The sequence below is a fragment of the Liolophura sinensis genome, chromosome 4 (assembly GCF_032854445.1).
Source record: "Liolophura sinensis isolate JHLJ2023 chromosome 4, CUHK_Ljap_v2, whole genome shotgun sequence".
Taxonomy (NCBI): Eukaryota; Metazoa; Mollusca; class Polyplacophora; order Chitonida; family Chitonidae; genus Liolophura; species Liolophura sinensis.
Window position 1 is genome coordinate 10,769,233 of NC_088298.1, and position 19,759 is coordinate 10,788,991.

The following is a 19,759-nucleotide window of genomic DNA, read 5'->3' on the forward strand; positions in this document are numbered from 1 at the left end:
GTTACTTCCGCAAATGCTGCTGTTTGACAGAACAAATAAATAATAATAAACAAAACAACACAGCGAATCCATATTCTATTGTTATTCGTGCATATTGCATGACGGTGCAGGTAGAGGGTAAATATTTTGTGCCTAAGCAGATAAAGAAAACACGTTTGACCTTTTGGTTCACTGAAAACTGAAGTTACATCTGACTCATACGTACATATGATCAACATATTTGCACATCTGTATATATTTAAGTGTAGTCAGTTTACTTCATGTTCTGTGTGAATTGCTTGTATATATATATGTATACTGCAGTCCAATAATCACATACGGCGGAGTTCAAATGGTCAGAGCCTATGCTAAAGTCACCTACATATATTATAGTATAGAATTTTATATGATTGATTTTATTCATTGATTGTTTTTGAGGGTGGCTTGATGGGTGGCCTTTTGGGCGGGATTGATTGATCAATTGATCGACTGATTGATTGATCGACTGACTGACTGACTGACTGATCGATTGATTGATTGATTAAGCTAATTTGCCTGTTCCGGTATATGCCACATTTATCGACCAATTGGTTTATTAAGTAGGATGGATGTATCGAAGATCGGTTGATGGATTTATTGATTGATATTATTTATTTATTTAATTGGTATTTTACCCCGTACTCAAAAATATTTCACCCATACGACGGAGGCCAGCCTCATGGTGGGAGGAAACCGGACAGAGCCCGAGGGAACGCCACGACAATCCACAGGTTGCTGTTGATTGATGTAATGACTGATTGATTGTATAATAATAGTATACAGAAAACATCATTGTAATCCTATATCGATCGCGATGCATGGTAAGATACGCAGTATACTGACAGAGACAATACTGTACTGAACACGACCTGTACTTGAGTCTACATCATGCATCCATGTATATATAAAGTGTATGTATTGCACGTCCGAGCACGAGGAGAATGACATCATATTCACACGTACTTCTTTATTTAAACTATGCCTAGCTGCACTCCTTTATTCCTACACTATACTAGATACGGAAAAACATGCTTACGCATGCCGGTGTGGCGTATATTTGCCTATGATTCAGTATCACGTGAGCAGAACTCAAATAGAGGTAGTAAACCTTTTATATTGGGGCCGGTTTATATGTCAGCTTGGGATATATATATATATATATATATATATATATATATATATATATATATATATATAGATATTTTATAACAAACTGATTTGTGAATTTCAATAAGCTTCTTTTATTACTTTTGTACACAGTCGTCATAAACTACCACCATGTGTTGTGCTTTAATTCATAAAGTAGCTATATATATATATATATATATATATATATATATATATATATATATATATATATATATATATATATAAGGCAACGACGAAAACTTCATGTAATAAAATCGCTATACATATATAGCTGTCATGGTGGCTTTTTTTCTTCCAGATATAAGATTGCTATATAGCTTTCAATTAAAATCTTCTTGAGTACGGCATAAAACACCAATTAAATAAATAAACAAATATTTTTCTTCCTATATATATTCCTATATGTATACAACAACTTGGGGGCGGGAAGGATCAATTTTACGTTTCATATGAAACCCTGTAAACATGCATGTATGGTGTGCGGCAGATGGTTCTTGTATAGCGTTAGGTTTAACTTTACCACCCCCAATTACACTTAATCCCCGCACCCCCGCAATTTTTGGATGCATTCAGCAACACACGGTGAAGACACGCCTTCCTACCATCCGCGACAACAGGTTGTTATATGAGAACAAACCCTGCTGTTAAATATTGGGACAATATTATGTCTGTCCGTTTTAATGAAAATTGTTGCAAACCCATCTATATTTAATAATGAAAGTGAGCTGAACCTAGCATTTGGCGTACAACAGGCATGCATGGCGTATATTATTATAGATAGGTCAACTTAATTTTCCCTATCAACATCGAGTACAAGGTGGCGGGTATTTACTAACGAAATATTTTTACGTAGCACCGCGCTCATCTGATGTGCCGAATGAAATCAAATGTACCGTAGCTTGTGCAGTTTCGTGACGAAATTTCGTTTGAATTTGTTTATACTTTTTCCCAACAATAGCTGTAAATAGCTGATTGTATGACGGCATATAGTAAACAGTTTACCAGCAATGTTATAATTTTAACAGAAATATTTGTTTACACAAAAAATACTTATATTTCATAAAGAAAAATAATTTTCTACAAATGTGGTAGTTTTTTTTCCCCACAGATTAATTATTTCCACTGGGGTGGAAATGTCTTTTTCTAAATTATTCCTATAAAAATACTTTCATATACATGTGAATAAAAATGACAAAATATATTCTGTTGTCACGGGTGAAAGTAATTTTTGGCGTGAAAGAATATTTTATATGAAATGTCATTTGCTTTACTTCGCTGATAAACAAAAAATTGCCCCAAGAGAGTATTTTCCAGTACAAACTTTTTTGATAGGCTGTTTGATAACTCTCCGTACTAATAAGTATATGTAGAAAACATTTAGATTAAAGTGTATAGTGCTAAGCAAACTATATACACCGCCCATCATGCTGGCCGGGTCCCCAAACCACCCATGAAAATGAAGTCTCACTCCTGCACCGTCTATGCATCCTCTCCCCTATAGACATTTTACCCACCGTATATGTTTCCTCTCCCCTATAGACATTTTACCCACCGTATATGCATCCTCTCCCCTATAGACATTTTACCCACCGTATAGTCATCCTCTCCCCTATAGACATTTTACACACCGTATATGCATCTTCTCCACTATAGACATTTTACACACCGTATATGCATCTTCTCCACTATAGACATTTCCCCCACTGTGTATGCATCTTCTCCACTCTAGGCAGTGTCCCCACCGTGTATGCATCCTCTCCTCTACAGACATTTTCACCACTGTGTATGCATCCTCTCCCCTATAGACATTGTCCCCACTGTGTATGCATCCTCTCTACTGTAGACATTTCCCCCACTGTGTATGCATCCTCTCCGCATACACATTCCCCCACTGTGTATGCTTCTTCTCCACTACAGACATTATTCCCAACGTGTATGTATCCTCTCCACTACAGACATTTCCCCCACTGTGAGCACATCCTCCACACTATAGGCATTTTCCCTTCGTGTATGCATCCTCTCCACTATAGACATTTCCCCCACTGTGTATGCATCCTCTCCACTATAGACATTTCCCCCACTGTGAGCACATCCTCCACACTATAGGCATTTTCCCCATCGTGTATGCATCCTCTCCACTATAGACATTTTCCCCACTGTGAGCACATCCTCCACACTATAGGCATTTTCCCTTCGTGTATGTATCCTCTCCACTATAGACATTTCCCCCACTGTGAGCACATCCTCCACACTATAGGCATTTTCCCTTCGTGTATGTATCCTCTCCACTAGAGACATTTCCCCCACTGTGAGCACATCCTCCACACTATAGGCATTTTCCCTTCGTGTATGTATCCTCTCCACTAGAGACATTTCCCCCACTGTGAGCACATCCTCCACACTATAGGCATTTTCCCTTCGTGTATGTATCCTCTCCACTAGAGACATTTCCCCCACTGTGAGCACATCCTCCACACTATAGGCATTTTCCCTTCGTGTATGTATCCTCTCCACTAGAGACATTTCCCCCACTGTGAGCACATCCTCCACACTATAGGCATTTTCCCTTCGTGTATGTATCCTCTCCACTAGAGACATTTCCCCCGCTGTGAGCACATCCTCCACACTATAGGCATTTTCCCTTCGTGTATGTATCCTCTCCACTACACACATTTCCCCCACTGTGAACACATCCTCCACACTATAGGCATTTTCCCTTCGTGTATGTATCCTCTCCACTATAGACATTCCCTCCACTGTGAACACATCCTCCACACTATAGGCATTTTCCCTTCGTGTATGTATCCTCTCCACTATAGACATTCCCTCCACTGTGAGCACATCCTCCACACTATAGGCATTTTCCCTTCGTGTATGTATCCTCTCCACTAGAGACATTTCCCCACTGTGAGCACATCCTCCACACTATAGGCATTTTCCCTTCGTGTATGTATCCTCTCCACTACACACATTTCCCCCACTGTGAACACATCCTCCACACTATAGGCATTTTCCCTTCGTGTATGTATCCTCTCCACTACACACATTTCCCCCACTGTGAACACATCCTCCACACTATAGGCATTTTACCCACCGTATATGCATCCTCTAGCCTATAGACATTTTACCCACCGTATATGCATCCTCTCCACCCTAGATCGTGTCCCCACCGTGTATGCATCCTCTCCCCTACAGAGATTTTCAAAACTGTGTATGCATCCTCTCCACTATAGACATTTTCCCCATCGTGTATGCATCCTCTCCACTATAGACAATTTCCCCACCGTGTATGCACCCTCTCCCCTATAGACCTCCCCCCCACTGTGTATGCTTCTTCTCCATTACATACATTATTCCCATCGTGTATGCATCCTCTCCACTATGGATATTTTCCCCATCGTGTATGCATCCTCTCCCCTATAGACATTCTCCCCACTGTGTATGCTTCTTCTCAACAACATACATTATTCCCATCGTGTTTGCATCCTCTCCACTATAGACATTTTCCCCATCGTGTATGCATCCTCTCCACTATAGACATTCCCCCCACTGTGTATGCATCTTATTCACTATAAGCATCCTCTCCACTATAGACATTTCCTCCACTGTGTATGAATCCAATCCACTATAGACATTTCCCCCACTGTGTATGCATCCTCTCTACTACAGACATTCCCCCACTGTATATGAATCCAATCCACTATAGACAATTTCTCCATGGTGTATGCATCCTCTTCACTGTAGACATTTCCCCCACTGTGTATGCACCCAATCCACTATAGACATTTTCTCCACTGTGTATGCATCCTCTTTACTATAGACATTTCCCCCACTGTGTATGAATCTAATCCACTATAGACATTTTCCCACTGTATATGCATCTTCTCCACTGTAGACAGTTCCCCCACTGTGTATGCTTCTTCTCCACTATAGACATTTTCCCCACTGTATATGCATCCTCTCCACTGTGGACAGTTCCCCCACTGTGTATGCGTCCTCTCCCCTTTAGACATTTTCCCGACTGGGTATGCATCCTTTCCACAATAGACATTTTCCCACCATGTATGCATCCTTTTTAGTATAGACATTTCCCCCTTTATTTATGCATCCAATCTACAGACACTTTCCCCACTGTATATGCATCCTCCCCACTGTTTAATTTTTCCTCATTGTGTATGCATCTTCTCCACTGTTTAAATTTCCCCACTGTGTATGCATCCTCTCCTCTATAAACATATTCCCCATTCTGTATGCATCTTCTCCACTATAGACATTGTCGCCAATGTGTATGCATTCTCTCCACTGTAGAGAGTTTCCCCACCGTGTAAGCATCCTCTCCACTATAGACATTTCCCCCACTGTGTATGCATCTTCTTCCGTGTAGACATTTTCCCCACCGTGTATGCATCCTCTCCACGATAGACATTGTCCCAAATGTGTATGCATTCTCTCCACTGTAGACAATTTTCCCCCTGTGTATGCACCTTCTCCACTATAGACATTTTCCCCACACTGTATGCATTCTCTCCACTATAGACATTGTCCCCAATGTGTATACATTCTCTCAACTGTAGAGAGTTTCCCACCGTGTATGCACCCTATAGACATTTCCCCCACTGTGTATGCTTCTTCTCCACTATAGACATTATTCCCACTGTGTATGCATCCTCTCCACTATAAACAATTTCCCCACTAAGTATGCATCTTCTCCCCTAAAGACATTTCCCCAACTATGTATGCATCTTATTCACTATAAGCATCCTCTCTACTATAGACATTTTCCCCACTGTGTATGCATCCTCTCCACTATAGACATTTTCCCCATCGTGTATGCATCAATATAAACACTTTCCCCACTATGTATGCATCTTCTCCACTACAGACATTTTCCCCACTGTGTGTGCATCCTTTCCACAATATACATTGTTCCCACTCTGTATGCATCCTCTCCACTATAGACATTCCCTCCTTTGTGTATGCATCTAATCCAATATAGACATTCCCCCATTGTGTATGCATCCAATCGACTATAGACATTTTCCCCAAAGTGTGCACATCCTCCACACTATAGGCATTTTCCCAACGTGTATGCATCCTCTCCACAATAGACATTTTCCCAACTGTGTGTGCACTCTCTGTACTATAGACATTTCCCCCACTGTGTATGCATCCTTTCCCCTATAGACATTTTCCCCACTGTATATGCATCCTCTCCACTATAGACATATTCCCCACCGTGTATGTATCCTCTCTACTATAGACATTTCCCCCACTGTGTATGCATCCTTTCCACAATAGACATTTTCCCACCATGTATGCATCCTTTTTAGTATAGACATTTCCCCCTTTATTTATGCATCCAATCTACAGACACTTTCCACACTGTATATGCATCCTCCCCACTATAGGCATTTCCCCCATTGTGTATGCATCTTCTCCACTATAGACATATTCCGCACTCTGTATGGATCCTCTCTACTATAGACATTTCCCCCACTGTGTGTGCATCAATATAAACACTTTCCCCACTCTGTATGCATCCTATCCACTATAGACATTTTCCCCACTGTGTGTGCATCCTTTCCACAGTATACATTGTTCCCACTCTGTGTGCATCCTCTCCACTATAGACATCCCCCCCCACCCCCTTTGTGTATGCATCTAATCCAATATAGACATTTCCCCCATTGTGTATGCATCCTCTCCACTATAGGCATTTTTCCCATTATGTATGCATCATTTCCCCTATAGACATTTCACCTTTTGTGTATGCATCCAATCGACTATAGACATTTTCCCCAAAGTGTGCACATCCTCCACACTATAGGCATTTTCCCAACGTGTATGCATCCTCTCCACAACAGACATTTTCCCTACTGTGTATGCATCCTATCCACTATAGACATTTCCCCCACTGTGTATGCATCCTTTCCCCTATAGACATTTTCCCCACTGTATATGCATCCTCTCCACTATAGACATATTCCCCACTGTGTATGTATCCTCTCTACCATAGACATTTCCCCCACTGTGTATGCATCCTTTCCACAATAGACATTTTCCCATCATGTATGCATCCTTTTTAGTACAGACATTTCCCCCTTTATTTATGCATCCAATCTACAGACACTTTCCCCACTGCATATGCATCCTCCCCACTATAGGCATTTTCCCCATTGTGTATGCATCTTCTCCACTGTTTAAATTTCCCCACTGTGTTTGCATCCTCTCTACTATAGACATTTCCCCCACTGTGTATGCATCTTCTCCACTATAGACATTTTCCCCACTGTTTGTGCATCCTATCCACTATAGACATTTCCCCCACTGTGTATGCATCCTATCCACTATAGACATTTTCCCCACTGTGTGTGCATTCTCTCCACTATAGACATTTTCCACACTGTGTGTGCATTCTCTCCACTATAGAATTTTCTCCACTGTGCATCTTCTCCATTATAGACATTTTCCCCACTGTGTGTGCATCCTCTCCACTATAGACACTTTCACATCTTGTTTTAAATTTTCAAATTGTTTTTTTTTCGTGCATATAGGCTTTATTGCATCGTGCTTTCGAGTTGATGAAGAACTCGAGTGGATTGGAACTCACCCCTGCGTTCGCCGTAATCTAAACTTTCCATTACGTGCCAGACAAATTAACGAGTGGGGATTTGCATAAACGGTACTTTGAAACGTCTCCGCTGTGTGATACAGTTTTATGATTATATATATTGCGACTGATCAGTCTGATTATACAATCATCACAGTAATCATGAAATGATACTGCTCCCATGAATAGACGGCTATGTGAAACGTTTCAAATCGCAGTGGATTTGTTAAACCCCTGTGGTTTTATATATCGTTGTGCCTGACAAAAGTCGGTGTATTGACGAATGACTAGTGAAATTAATGGTGTCGGAATAAAGTATTCCAATATTCATTCGGTAATGACATTAATGGATGGTGTTGGAATATAACGGATATCGTTGGCGATATTAATGGGTCTGGGTACACTTGATTGTCCTCTTGTTTACGACATTAGTATTTTCAGGGTACAGTGGATCAACCAACAGCTACAGCAACATTAGTAATGTCCGGTTACAATGGATTGCTCTTGCTAGCGATATTCATTGGTGTCCGGTTACAATGGATTGCTCTTGTCCTAGCGATATTAATGGTGTCCGGTTACAATGGATTGCTCTTGTCCTAGCGATATTAATGGTGTCCGGATAAAATTGATTGTTCTTTTGCCATCGACATATGGTGCCATCCAGGATACAGTTGATTTACAAGATTTATCATCCGTTCCTTTGAGGACGACCCATTTCTTTTTAATCGATCTAACGGATTAGTCCCTTCGTAATAGGGAAATAATCATTTCCTGATAACGCATTAGTCCGTAATCGGGAAGGGATTAATCCGTTAGATGGACGGAAATGCAATCCGTCATCCTTCAAACAAGGTTTTCAACGTAAGATATTTGGAGTAGTATTTATTTATTTGATTGGTGTTTTACGCCGTACTCAAGAATATTTCACTTATACGACGGCTACCAGCATTATGGTGGGAGAAAACCGGGCAGAGCCCGGGGGGCCATCTGCAAGTTGCTGCCAGACCTTCCCACTCAGGACTGGAGAGGAAGCCAGCTTGAGCTGGACTTGAACTCACAGCGACCGCATTGGTGAGAGACACCTGGGTCATTAGGCTGTGTTAGCGCGCTAACCAACTGAGCCACGGAGGCCATAGGAGTAGTATTGTCTGAATACATTTGATTGCCCAATGGTGTCAGGTTACAGTTGTTTCATCGACTGTATATATGGTGACTGACAAAAAATGGACAGAAATTTTAATTATTTAGTTTTAGTTATTTAATTTATTTTTTTTAATGTTTTTCGCCGTATTCAAGAATATTTCATTTATACGACGGAGAAAAGGATTATGGTGGGAGGAAACCGGGACTGAAACTTTACACATCAAGAATTACGTCGCCGAGATATGTATACAAGGCAACAGTGCAGGAAACAGTATAGTGACGAAAACAACCTCTGCCTTTAGCCCAGAAAATGACGCAATTTCATACGTATAACACAGATATTTTCACGCGCTTAATAATAGTATAATAGTTCAATGACTACGACACCGTTTGAATGAGATATATGGGCTATTACATATACACGTAGGCCTATAGTTGCGCTCGGCCAGCGAAGAACTGTGATATGAGCTATGTTAAAAACAAGTAACGAATAATTGATTTGGTTTGGGCTATCTTTACCCGGCGTTTCTATATTTAGCCTCCGGCGTCATGAAAACGTCATATTGACAACACCGGTGCGCGTGACTTCGGGCAGTGAATCAAGGTCCCTGTACTGTCAGTGTGACGGTGAGGTCATCGTCCTGCGTAAGGTGTACACAATACGGTGAACAGAGTGTTTTGCCAGTTTATGGCAGACTTTACCCGCTTAAGAAAATACGTCCACATACAGCTTGTGATTTGATTGTTCTTTATATTACAGACAAATTTCTGTTACATTGTCTGATCCACGGCCTGTAGAACGGGAATGACCCGGATACTACAGTGTCCAGTCGTAGAACAAGACCGCCTATTATTTGATTGATGTTTTACGTCGAACTCAAGAATATCTCACTTCTACGACAGCGGCAATCAGTATGGTGGGAGGAAAGTGCGCACAGCCCGGGGGGAAACCCATTACCATCCGCAGGTTGTTGCCAGACCTTCCCACGCACGACCGGAGAGGAAGACGGAGGTTCCCTAAACTTTATAACAGCAAAGGCTTAATACATCGCACGTTTATTTTATAGTATATACATATGTGAAATTTCATAAATATTTTTTTAATGTTATCTTGTATAAATAACCCTTATACCTATTTATGTACGTATAAGGTGTTTATATATTATATTATATATATATATATATATATATATATATATATATATATATATATATATATATATATATATATATATATATATATATATATATCAATAACATAGTATTTATGCCCTATGAATTTTAATGTACGTAAGTTTCCTATTTAGAAATGTTTGGTTGACTAACCAAATGCTGCATTACCCTGTGTTTAGTGTTTCAAGAATTTATGTGTTGTATGTTTGTGCCAGGAAACATATCCAGTCAAGGTCCAGAGCATGCCGAAAGATCTCCTTATGTCGATGACCCTTATACACGTATGTCGTATCTTGTAATTGCGATGTTTGAAGTCTCAAGTTTAAAATTTTAAACTCCCAAGAGGATTGTGGCTTTTTTTTTAAAGGCGATTTACATATTTACATATATGTATATGTATCAACTTTAGGAATACAGAATACATTCTAGGATCACCCAGACAACATATCTTTCTGTTAAAATTAACAGACTAATCTCTCGTCTAAGGAACGATACGCCCATACATGTATATATAGACTTGTAGAAGTGACCAGGTATGTATACATTTTCCCACAGGTGGTGGAATAGTGTAAACGTATGCATGTATACATTTCCCACAGGTGGTGGGGTAGTGTAAACTTATACATGTGTACATTTCCCACAGGTGGTGGGGTAGTGTCAACGTATACATGTATAGATTTTCCCACAGGTGGTGGGGTAGTGCAAACTTATGCATGTATACATTTCCCACAGATGGTGGGCTAGTTTAAACTTAATACATGTATACATTTTCCCACAGGTGGTTGGGTAGTGTGAACTTATACATGTATACATTTTCCCACAGGTGGTGGGGTAGTGTGAACTTATACATGTATACATTTTCCCACAGGTGGTGGAATAGTGTAAACGTATACATGTATACATTTTCCAACAGGTGGTGGAATAGTGTAAACGTATACATGTATACATTTTCCAACAGGTGGTGGGGTAGTGTAAACGTATACATGTATACATTTTCCCACAGGTGGTGGGGTAGTGTCAACGTATACATGTATAGATTTTCCCACAGGTGGTGGGGTAGTGTAAACTTATGCATGTATACATTTCCCACAGATGGTGGGCTAGTTTAAACTTAATACATGTATACATTTTCCCACAGGTGGTTGGGTAGTGTGAACTTATACATGTATACATTTTCCCACAGGTGGTGGGGTAGTGTGAACTTATACATGTATACATTTTCCCACAGGTGGTGGGGTAGTGTGAACTTATACATGTATACATTTTCCCACAGGTGGTGGGGTAGTGTAAACGTATACATGTATACATTTTCCCACAGGTGGTGGGGTAGTGTAAACTTATGCATGTATACATTTTTCCACAGGTGGTGGGGTGGTGTAAACGTATACATGTATAGATTTTCCCACAGGTGGTGTAAACTTAATACATGTATACATTTTCCCACAGGTGGTGGGGTAGTGTAAACGTATACATGTATACATTTTCCCACATGTGGTGGGGTAGTGTAAACGTATACATGTATACATTTTCCCACAGGTGGTGGGGTGGTGTAAACTTATATATGTATACATTTCCCACAGGTGGTGGGGTAGTGTAAACGTATACATGTATAGTTCTTTTGATCCATACACAGGCCACAAATTTCACTAAAGATTTTGGTTTACAGCATGCTGTTAAAGGAGAGAAATTTATGATCAGATAAAAAATGCGGAGCACAGAATGTATTTCGACAATGTAGGCCTGTATGGCTATATACACTCTATATACGTGATTAAAAATCAGACAGGGTTATACGATATAAATTTAAAATTATGGATAAATTGGCTTACTTACAAGTTACATAATATGAAGATCACTGGTACACAAATTGTGTACTATACGAATATACACCTGTCTCTGTACATGAGTGCCTCTCACACTCGGTTGTTTTAGCAGGTATAGAATCTTCAGTAAGTGTGTAGCACCTTTTAGCCCCCCCCCCCCCCCCCCCCTGCCGACCGATTTTTAGTGTATGCAAGAAGAATCAAGGAACGACTGAACAATCTTCACATGTCCAGCTCCCTGTCAACTGAATAGCATGTATAGGCCTCTTGGGCCTTGAGGATAATTAGGCCGATCGCACTTATTTTATCTTTGACTTTTTTCTATATCCGCTTTGTGGCACTTGTAAAGGCCTATATATAACCTTCAGTATGTAGTTTAGGGAATGTTCATATGTCGTGGATACGGCAGAAACACCTTTGATATTGTTGATATATATATAACATGATAAAAGGGAGCAAGGAAAGATAATCGAGGTCATTGTAACCTGCTTGTAATTATACAACAACAACGATCGATCATAATTTGCTGAGTCATCATGCTTGCATCTGGTTCTATATATCGACCTTGGTATTTAATTTAACAATACATGTGTATCTTGATATAGGGTACTCTATACAAGCTGTTTACATATGAAATCGAAGTCTTGTATCATTTGTACGTCGACAACCACTTTGAGGCCTGTTAGTCTAAAACCCCATGAACTCATTAGTCTCTCACCAATGCGGTCAATGTGAGTTCAAGTAAAGCTCACGCCGGCTTCTTCTCCGGTCGTTCATGGGAAGGTCTGCCAACAACCTGCGGATGGCCGCGTGTTCCCCCCGGGCTCTGTCGGAGTTCCCCCCACCATAATGCTGACCATGCTGTCAATATAAGTGAAATATTATTGAGTATGGCGCAAAACACCAATAAAATAAGTAAATAAATAAAACTCCATGACAGTAGGGCCTACCTATTGCTTTTGCCGATATTTATTTGATTGATGTTTTACGCCGTACTCAAGAATATCTCAATTATACGACGGCGGCCAGCATTTTGGTGGGCGGAAAACGGACACAGCCCGGGGGAAACCCACGACCATCCGCAGGCTGCTGCAGACCTTCCAATGTACAGCAGCAGAGGAAGCCAGGATGAGGTGGACGTGAACTCACAGTTTCCTGAGTGATAACGGATACCATTTTCGTCCATCTAGCGGATTAACGCGTTCCAACTGATTAACAAGTTCCAACTGATTAACACGTTCCAACTGATGAACACGTTCCTGATATTGAATTAATGTGTTTTTGTTGGTTAGTGTATCACGGCGGTGGGACCTTGGTGGTATTTATGTATGTATGTGTGCCTGTATGTGACTGACTGTATGACTGTGTGACTGTATGACTGTATGTATGTATGTATGTATGCTTGCATGCATGCTTGAGGTTTTACGTCGTACATAAGAATTTTTCAGTCATATAACGACGAGGAGTCATTATAGGTGTGCGTGCATGCCATCACTGAAGCATCGTGGCAAAGACAGACAAGTCACTCCACCCCGTCACATTTTACTGACACTTGGCCAACGATTTCTGTTTCCTTGCTCTAACAACTCAGTGCTGTGCGCCAGTTCAGGCAGCAACAAGTACCACTTTAATTGGTATGACCCGACCCAGGTTTGATCCCGGGTCTTCCGACTGCGGACGAGACAAACGCCCTAACCATGCACTAGGCCGCCGAAGCGGTCTTTGGGTATTTACATGTACTCTGTACACGTGCATGTACACGTAGGCCTTGCACATGTGCAGTATACATGCACTTAGGTGCAGTAAATTAACGCTTCAGTGATTGCACAATACTTATTTTTTATGCATGCAAGTGTGTGTGTCTTATATATATACACACTGGTTTACATATCTCATGCTGTTTACTTACATAGTATATAGAGCCGTTTTGTCTATTGTAAAAGGAAAGCTGTGATTTTTGGCACAAAGTATCTAATAATCCCTTTCATAAACCCATTTTCATGCAATTTTGTACCAAAGACCCCGGCTGCCTGTGTGTGCATACATCAAAACACAAATAACAGCCTCTAATAAAGACGTACATATTTATTTATTTATTTATTTATTTCTATTATTTCTATTATTTATTTATGGTGCTTCACGCCGTATAGGGCCTACGTGGAAATATTTCACTTATACTACTATAGCCAGCATTGTATATAGTGAAACCGGATATAGCCCTGAGAAAATCCACAACCATCCGCCTGCAGGTTGCCGGCAGAACTTTCCACATATCCTATGACCGGCACATCCTACGACAGCACAGTATATAGCGCGTCCGCTTTGGGAGCGGTAGATCAGGGTCAGTCCTGGGACGAGTCAAACATAAGACCTTAAAAGAGGAAAGTTTTAACTTCCTCGTTGGCATTTAGCATGAAGGGGATAGTACAACGACTGGTTGACCTGCATCAGTATAATGGTTCACGCGGGGGGCAGCTAACTTACCTTCGGTAAGCCGCCTCAGTGAAGCAGGACTACAAAGAGAGCGGTGGAAATCCGTCCTGCCACAAGGAGGTAAATTACATGCGCCCTATAAGGATTCCTTCGTTGTCATATGACTGAAAAATTTTTAAGTACGGACGCTAAACCTCAAGCACTCACGTGTCGTATGCATGTCAGGTTTCACATGTATGTATGCATGCTTGAGGTTTAATGTCGTACTTAACAATTTTCCAGTCATATGACGGCGAGGAGTCATTAGGAGTGTGTACATATACTGTGTCTTCTTGTTGGCAGGGAGAGTCAATGCCGCCAAAAAGCTAGCGTCACAGCTTGAAGTATCATGCCAAGACACCAGGACATGTATGACACCAGACATGTATGACACCTCACGCAGTGACATTATACTGACACCATGTCAACCAGCCCTGTTCCTTCCTCTCAACTCCTAGTGCTAAGTGCCAAGTGAGACAGCAAGAGCACTACTTAAAAAGCTTTTAGTACGACCTCGGGTCTCCTGACTTCGAAGCGGACGCCTCCAACCATCTGGCCACCGCAGCGGTCCTATAAATTTCAGATTTCAATGTGTTTTGGTTGTTTTTCATACGTAGAAATTGATGCGTATTTCAGAAGCTGTGGTTCAAAGCAACATTATGCAAGTCAGCATTTCGCTTACAGATATGCTCGATGTAGTATTGTAAGAATGTATATTTGCACTTTACATACAGAGCTTTTATATATTGAAAAGTTTTTGCACATGTATTTAATATAACATTTTTTGTCTAGACCGGTTAATCGATCGAGTTTCCTCGCCATAAGCCAAACCCGAATATACCTTAATTGCACTCAAACGGTGCACGCTACAACAGTTGTGTGCTATATAGCCATGTACAGTATATGTACGAAGGGAACTAACTCTATGGAAAGCATTATCTGTTGCATGCCGGATTTTTTAATTAGCCTTACATCACGCGTTATGCAGATCATTTATGGTTGGCTTCTTCTTGTCCATAAATTGCTTTGATATCTCCTCGAAGCTCAGGTGGGATCATGTCCAGTCTGTGAGAACGAACAAAAACATGAAAGGAAAATAATGTGGGTGTTAAAAATGAGGTGAAGATGACGGTTCATTCGAAAACGATTATTTATTTATCTTTTACCGCTTTCGCTTAATTAACAATTTCGGAAGTTTGGTAAACCTCTGTATTTCGTGGCACACTGATTAAGTTAAGACCCCTCTAAAGGTTCTTAAAATTTAGAACCAGTCAGTTTTTAGTTGTTTAAACTGTTCTGGACGGTTAATATGTCTTGACATATACGGATCACGTAATAGAAGTCTGGCCGTAAAATGCAATTAATTGTTAAAACCAGCGCTATACGATAGGTACCAGATTTAATAGAAGTCTAGCCGAAAATTGCAATTGTTGAAAAGTGGGGAGTATATCCGCCAACGCATTCGTTGAAACATGCAATACCGGTACTTGGGGTATGAAATTTAAAATGTGACCGACAAATGTAGTTCTTGAAACCTCAGCTAAAACGAAAAAGACCAAATAACATTTGATAATCATAGACGCAATGGACGGCACGGCCACTTTCAAGCCTATTGAACTGGGTAACAAAATTGCATTCAATCCTTGTGAAGAGTCCGGAACTTACTGCAATTGTGGCCGAAAATTGCAGCTATTGAAACCTAGATCAGAAAGAATACTTTGCATTTGCCACTAGTGTAAAGGGCGTTCTTACTGTGAGGGGTATAAAACTTGTGGCCGAAACCTTGCAGTAATTAAAATATGGCCGTTCGTGGAAACCTTTTGTGTAATAGCAAGGATTGTGGAAACGTGCCCGAAAATTGCAGTTTTAAAAATCTGGGTAGAGTAAAGGAAGAACAAAAGGTGGATAAACATTGGGTCGGTGAGAGAGTTTCCCCTTCCCATCATTTCACGTGTTCCGTACACAGTTTCACTTACAATTTCTTAATACATTCTTTCTTGCAGTCCTGGGCTGCAGGACTGTCCCACGGGGCTGAGCTTTCCCCCGTCTTCTCCTTAATACACTTCATTTAACACATCATCGTCGGCGTGATCAGCTGACTGCCAGCTGTACAGAATTAACTTATGTTATTTTTATATATGATTACTTATTTGTTTGTTTATTATTTGATGACTTTTATTTATTTACCTAAAGGTTCACTCTAAAATTTAATATATTTAACATATAATATTAAGTTTTCTGGGCACCTGTCTCTAGTACAGATTAATTTACAACCTATGCTATGCTGGTATGGACAACGCAATTCTTATGCACAAACAAAAGTATTCTATATTCAACAGTAATAGAACAAGAGTAGGCCTATGGCACATATAATGTAATAATTTTTATAGAGTCTTACATTATAAATCATTGTGGGTCTGCAGCAACTTGCGTATGCTCGTGGTTTTCCCACGGTTTCTGCCCGGTTTCCTCTCACCATTTTATGCTGATATAAGTGAAATATTTTGGTTACACCTCAAAACACCAATCAAATAAATAAATAATATATTTCAGATGCTATAAAACATAGCATTCTGTCATTTTAACACATTAGCTTTTACAGTATTCTATAAATGTACCCAGTACCTCTTTCGGCAAACCGCCTTATGAAAGACTCCTGTACGTATCCTAGGTCTGTATATACGTAGATACGAACCCATATATTGTGAAAGTTATTTCGTATCACCATGTCATGATGCAGACTTGCGTAAATACCTCCTCCCACAAGTGTAAATAGGATTCGTCCTAAAAGACTTACCCAGTGTCACTAGTAGCAATATAGCTGTTAGAGCAAAGAAACACTTCATGATTGTGCAAGTATTTCCCGATGCGTTCTCTCTCACTATACATACACAGCCCATACGGATGTTCTTAACAAGCAAACAACTCGTTTATTAAGACAGTTTTTCGAACGTGAGAGAGGACATATGGTTAAACACCTGTCTAGATGAATACACTTTATATGACGTATATAATGATAAAAGTTTTAATATCTTCTCATCTGTATATATACAGATATAGATTTTTCTCTTCAGATGTTTCTGTCTTAAAATCCATTATTTTCCACTTAGGAAGAGGGTTGTTTTCTTCTTGCTCGTCATTTCTCTTTTACCGTAAATAATAGCTTTATTTATTTACTTCTTGTTATTTATTTATTTCTTGATTTTTTAAAAATTGAAATCGGCATTTTACCTCAAACTATTTAACTGGAATCGTTACCTTTGCTATGCAACTTGAAATTTGCTAAAAAAAAACACAAAAAAAAACGAGAAATATATATAGATCGAAATGTTGATCGCCGACGCTTGAATAAAACTCCGTTGCTTTACGTTAGAACATGACAGTGAGGGAATGATAACTTTTATGATCATTTATATGTCTAATTAAATGTCTATCTCCGTTGCTTTACGTTAGAACATGACAGTGAGGGAATGATAACTTTTATGGTCATTTATATGTCTAATTAAATGTTTATCTCCGTTGCTTTACGTTAGAACATGACAGTGAGGGAATGATAACTTTTATGGTCATTTATATGTCTAATTAAATGTCTATCTCCGTTGCTTTGCGTAGAACATGACAATGAGGGAATGATAACGTATATGGCCATTTATATGTCTAAAATATATGTCTAACTCCGTTGCTTTACGTTAGAACATGACAGTGAGGGAATGATAACTTTTATGGTCATTTATATGTCTAATTAAATGTTTATCTCCGTTGCTTTGCGTTAGAACATGACAATGAGGGAATGATAACGTATATGGCCATTTATATGTCTAAAATATATGTCTAACTCCGTTGCTTTGCGCAGAACATGACAATGAGGGAATGATAACGTATATGGCCATTTATATGTCTAAAATATATGTCTAACTCCGTTGCTTTGCGCAGAACATGACAATGAGGGAATGATAACGTATATGGCCATTTATATGTCTAAAATATATGTCTTACTCCGTTGCTTTGCGCAGAACATGACAATGAGGGAATGACAACTTATATGGTCATTTATACGTCTAATTATATGTCTAACTCCGTTGTTTTACGTAGAACATGACAGTGAGGGAATGATAACTTACATGGCCATTTATATGTCTAATTATATGTCTAATTAGGGAGCAATAATAATGCATCAATAGATTTTTATATCAGAAAAGTTTCCCTTACAGGTCGCCTGATCGAATCATGCAATCCGCTCGTGCAGTTGTGTTTAAGCTGAGGTCTGGACATTTGTCAGGTTTAAGGCGTGGTTTACAAATTTAACTTTTACATCTTCCTTATGTCACAAAGCTGTCAACACATTTAGGACCTAAGAAATAAAAAATAAAAAAAATAAAAAAAATTTAAAAAAACCAGGGGCTGCGGACCCCGGGTCGGGTACAGGGAAAATTCCTGGTGAATGGGGTCTTGGGGGACAAAACCCCCATGCAGGAGAAAATGGTTTTGGGTATTTTTAACTGTATTTTGGAAGCTTTTGCTGGCAAGTTTTGTCGTTATACCTGACAAAATCATAAAATAATATTATGAAACATCTTGGTGTAAGAAAACAACGTGAGAGTTAATATTCCTACATGACTGATGAAGAACGTGATTTTTTGATTAAAAAATGTGAGAGTTGACATCCGACTTCCCAGTTGAAGGCCTATATATGAAGTAGGTTATGTCTATAAGTGGCATCTTCTTGAGTATAACGCCAAGAATGCACCATGGTTGGACCAAGATTTCAAACCCGTTCATGTAGGTGAGCCGACAATAGGCCTACAGGTGAGCCGACACTAGGCCTACAGGTGAGTCGACAATAGGCCTACAGGTGAGCCGACAATAGACCTATAGGTGAGCCGACCATAGGCCTACAGGTGAGCTGACAATAGGCCTACAGGTGAGCCGACACTAGACCTACAGGTGAGTCGACAATAGGCCTACATGTGAGCCAACAATAGGCCTATAGGTGAGCCGACCATGGGCCTACAGGTGAGCTGACAATAGGCCGAGTGCAACGTTTGCCTTGAACAATGAACGAATAAAAATCAACTATTAAACTTTCAAAATAGCATTTTCAGTGACTCAGAGGTTTGAGTGAGTTGCAAGGATATTTAATCCGAGTTTGCTCTGGCGATAGTTTTGGCAAAATGTTGTTCGGTCATTAATGGTGCCCAACAAACTGAACGCTTTCATATGGAGCGCTCTCTAACGATGGTTTGGGGCCATCAATGACCCAGCAAAATTTTGCTAAACCTAACGTAAGAACAATTTCGGAATAAGGAATATTTAGCCGCATACATGGTGTATTTTTCGCGACAGAGGGTTTCCCTTGGCATACGTGATAATT

The 19,759-nt window shown here is 39.9% G+C and overlaps 1 long non-coding RNA gene across 1 annotated transcript; it reads right to left on the bottom strand.

The window, feature by feature from the left end:
• Window positions 1–15,343: 15,343 nt before the first annotated feature.
• LOC135464693 (uncharacterized) lies at window positions 15,344–17,318 on the bottom strand. The gene is made up of 3 exons (XR_010443679.1): window positions 17,186–17,318; window positions 16,365–16,494; window positions 15,344–15,453 (listed from the first exon to the last, which is right to left on the bottom strand). It is a non-coding gene; the product is annotated as an uncharacterized LOC135464693 (long non-coding RNA).
• Window positions 17,319–19,759: the final 2,441 nt, after the last annotated feature.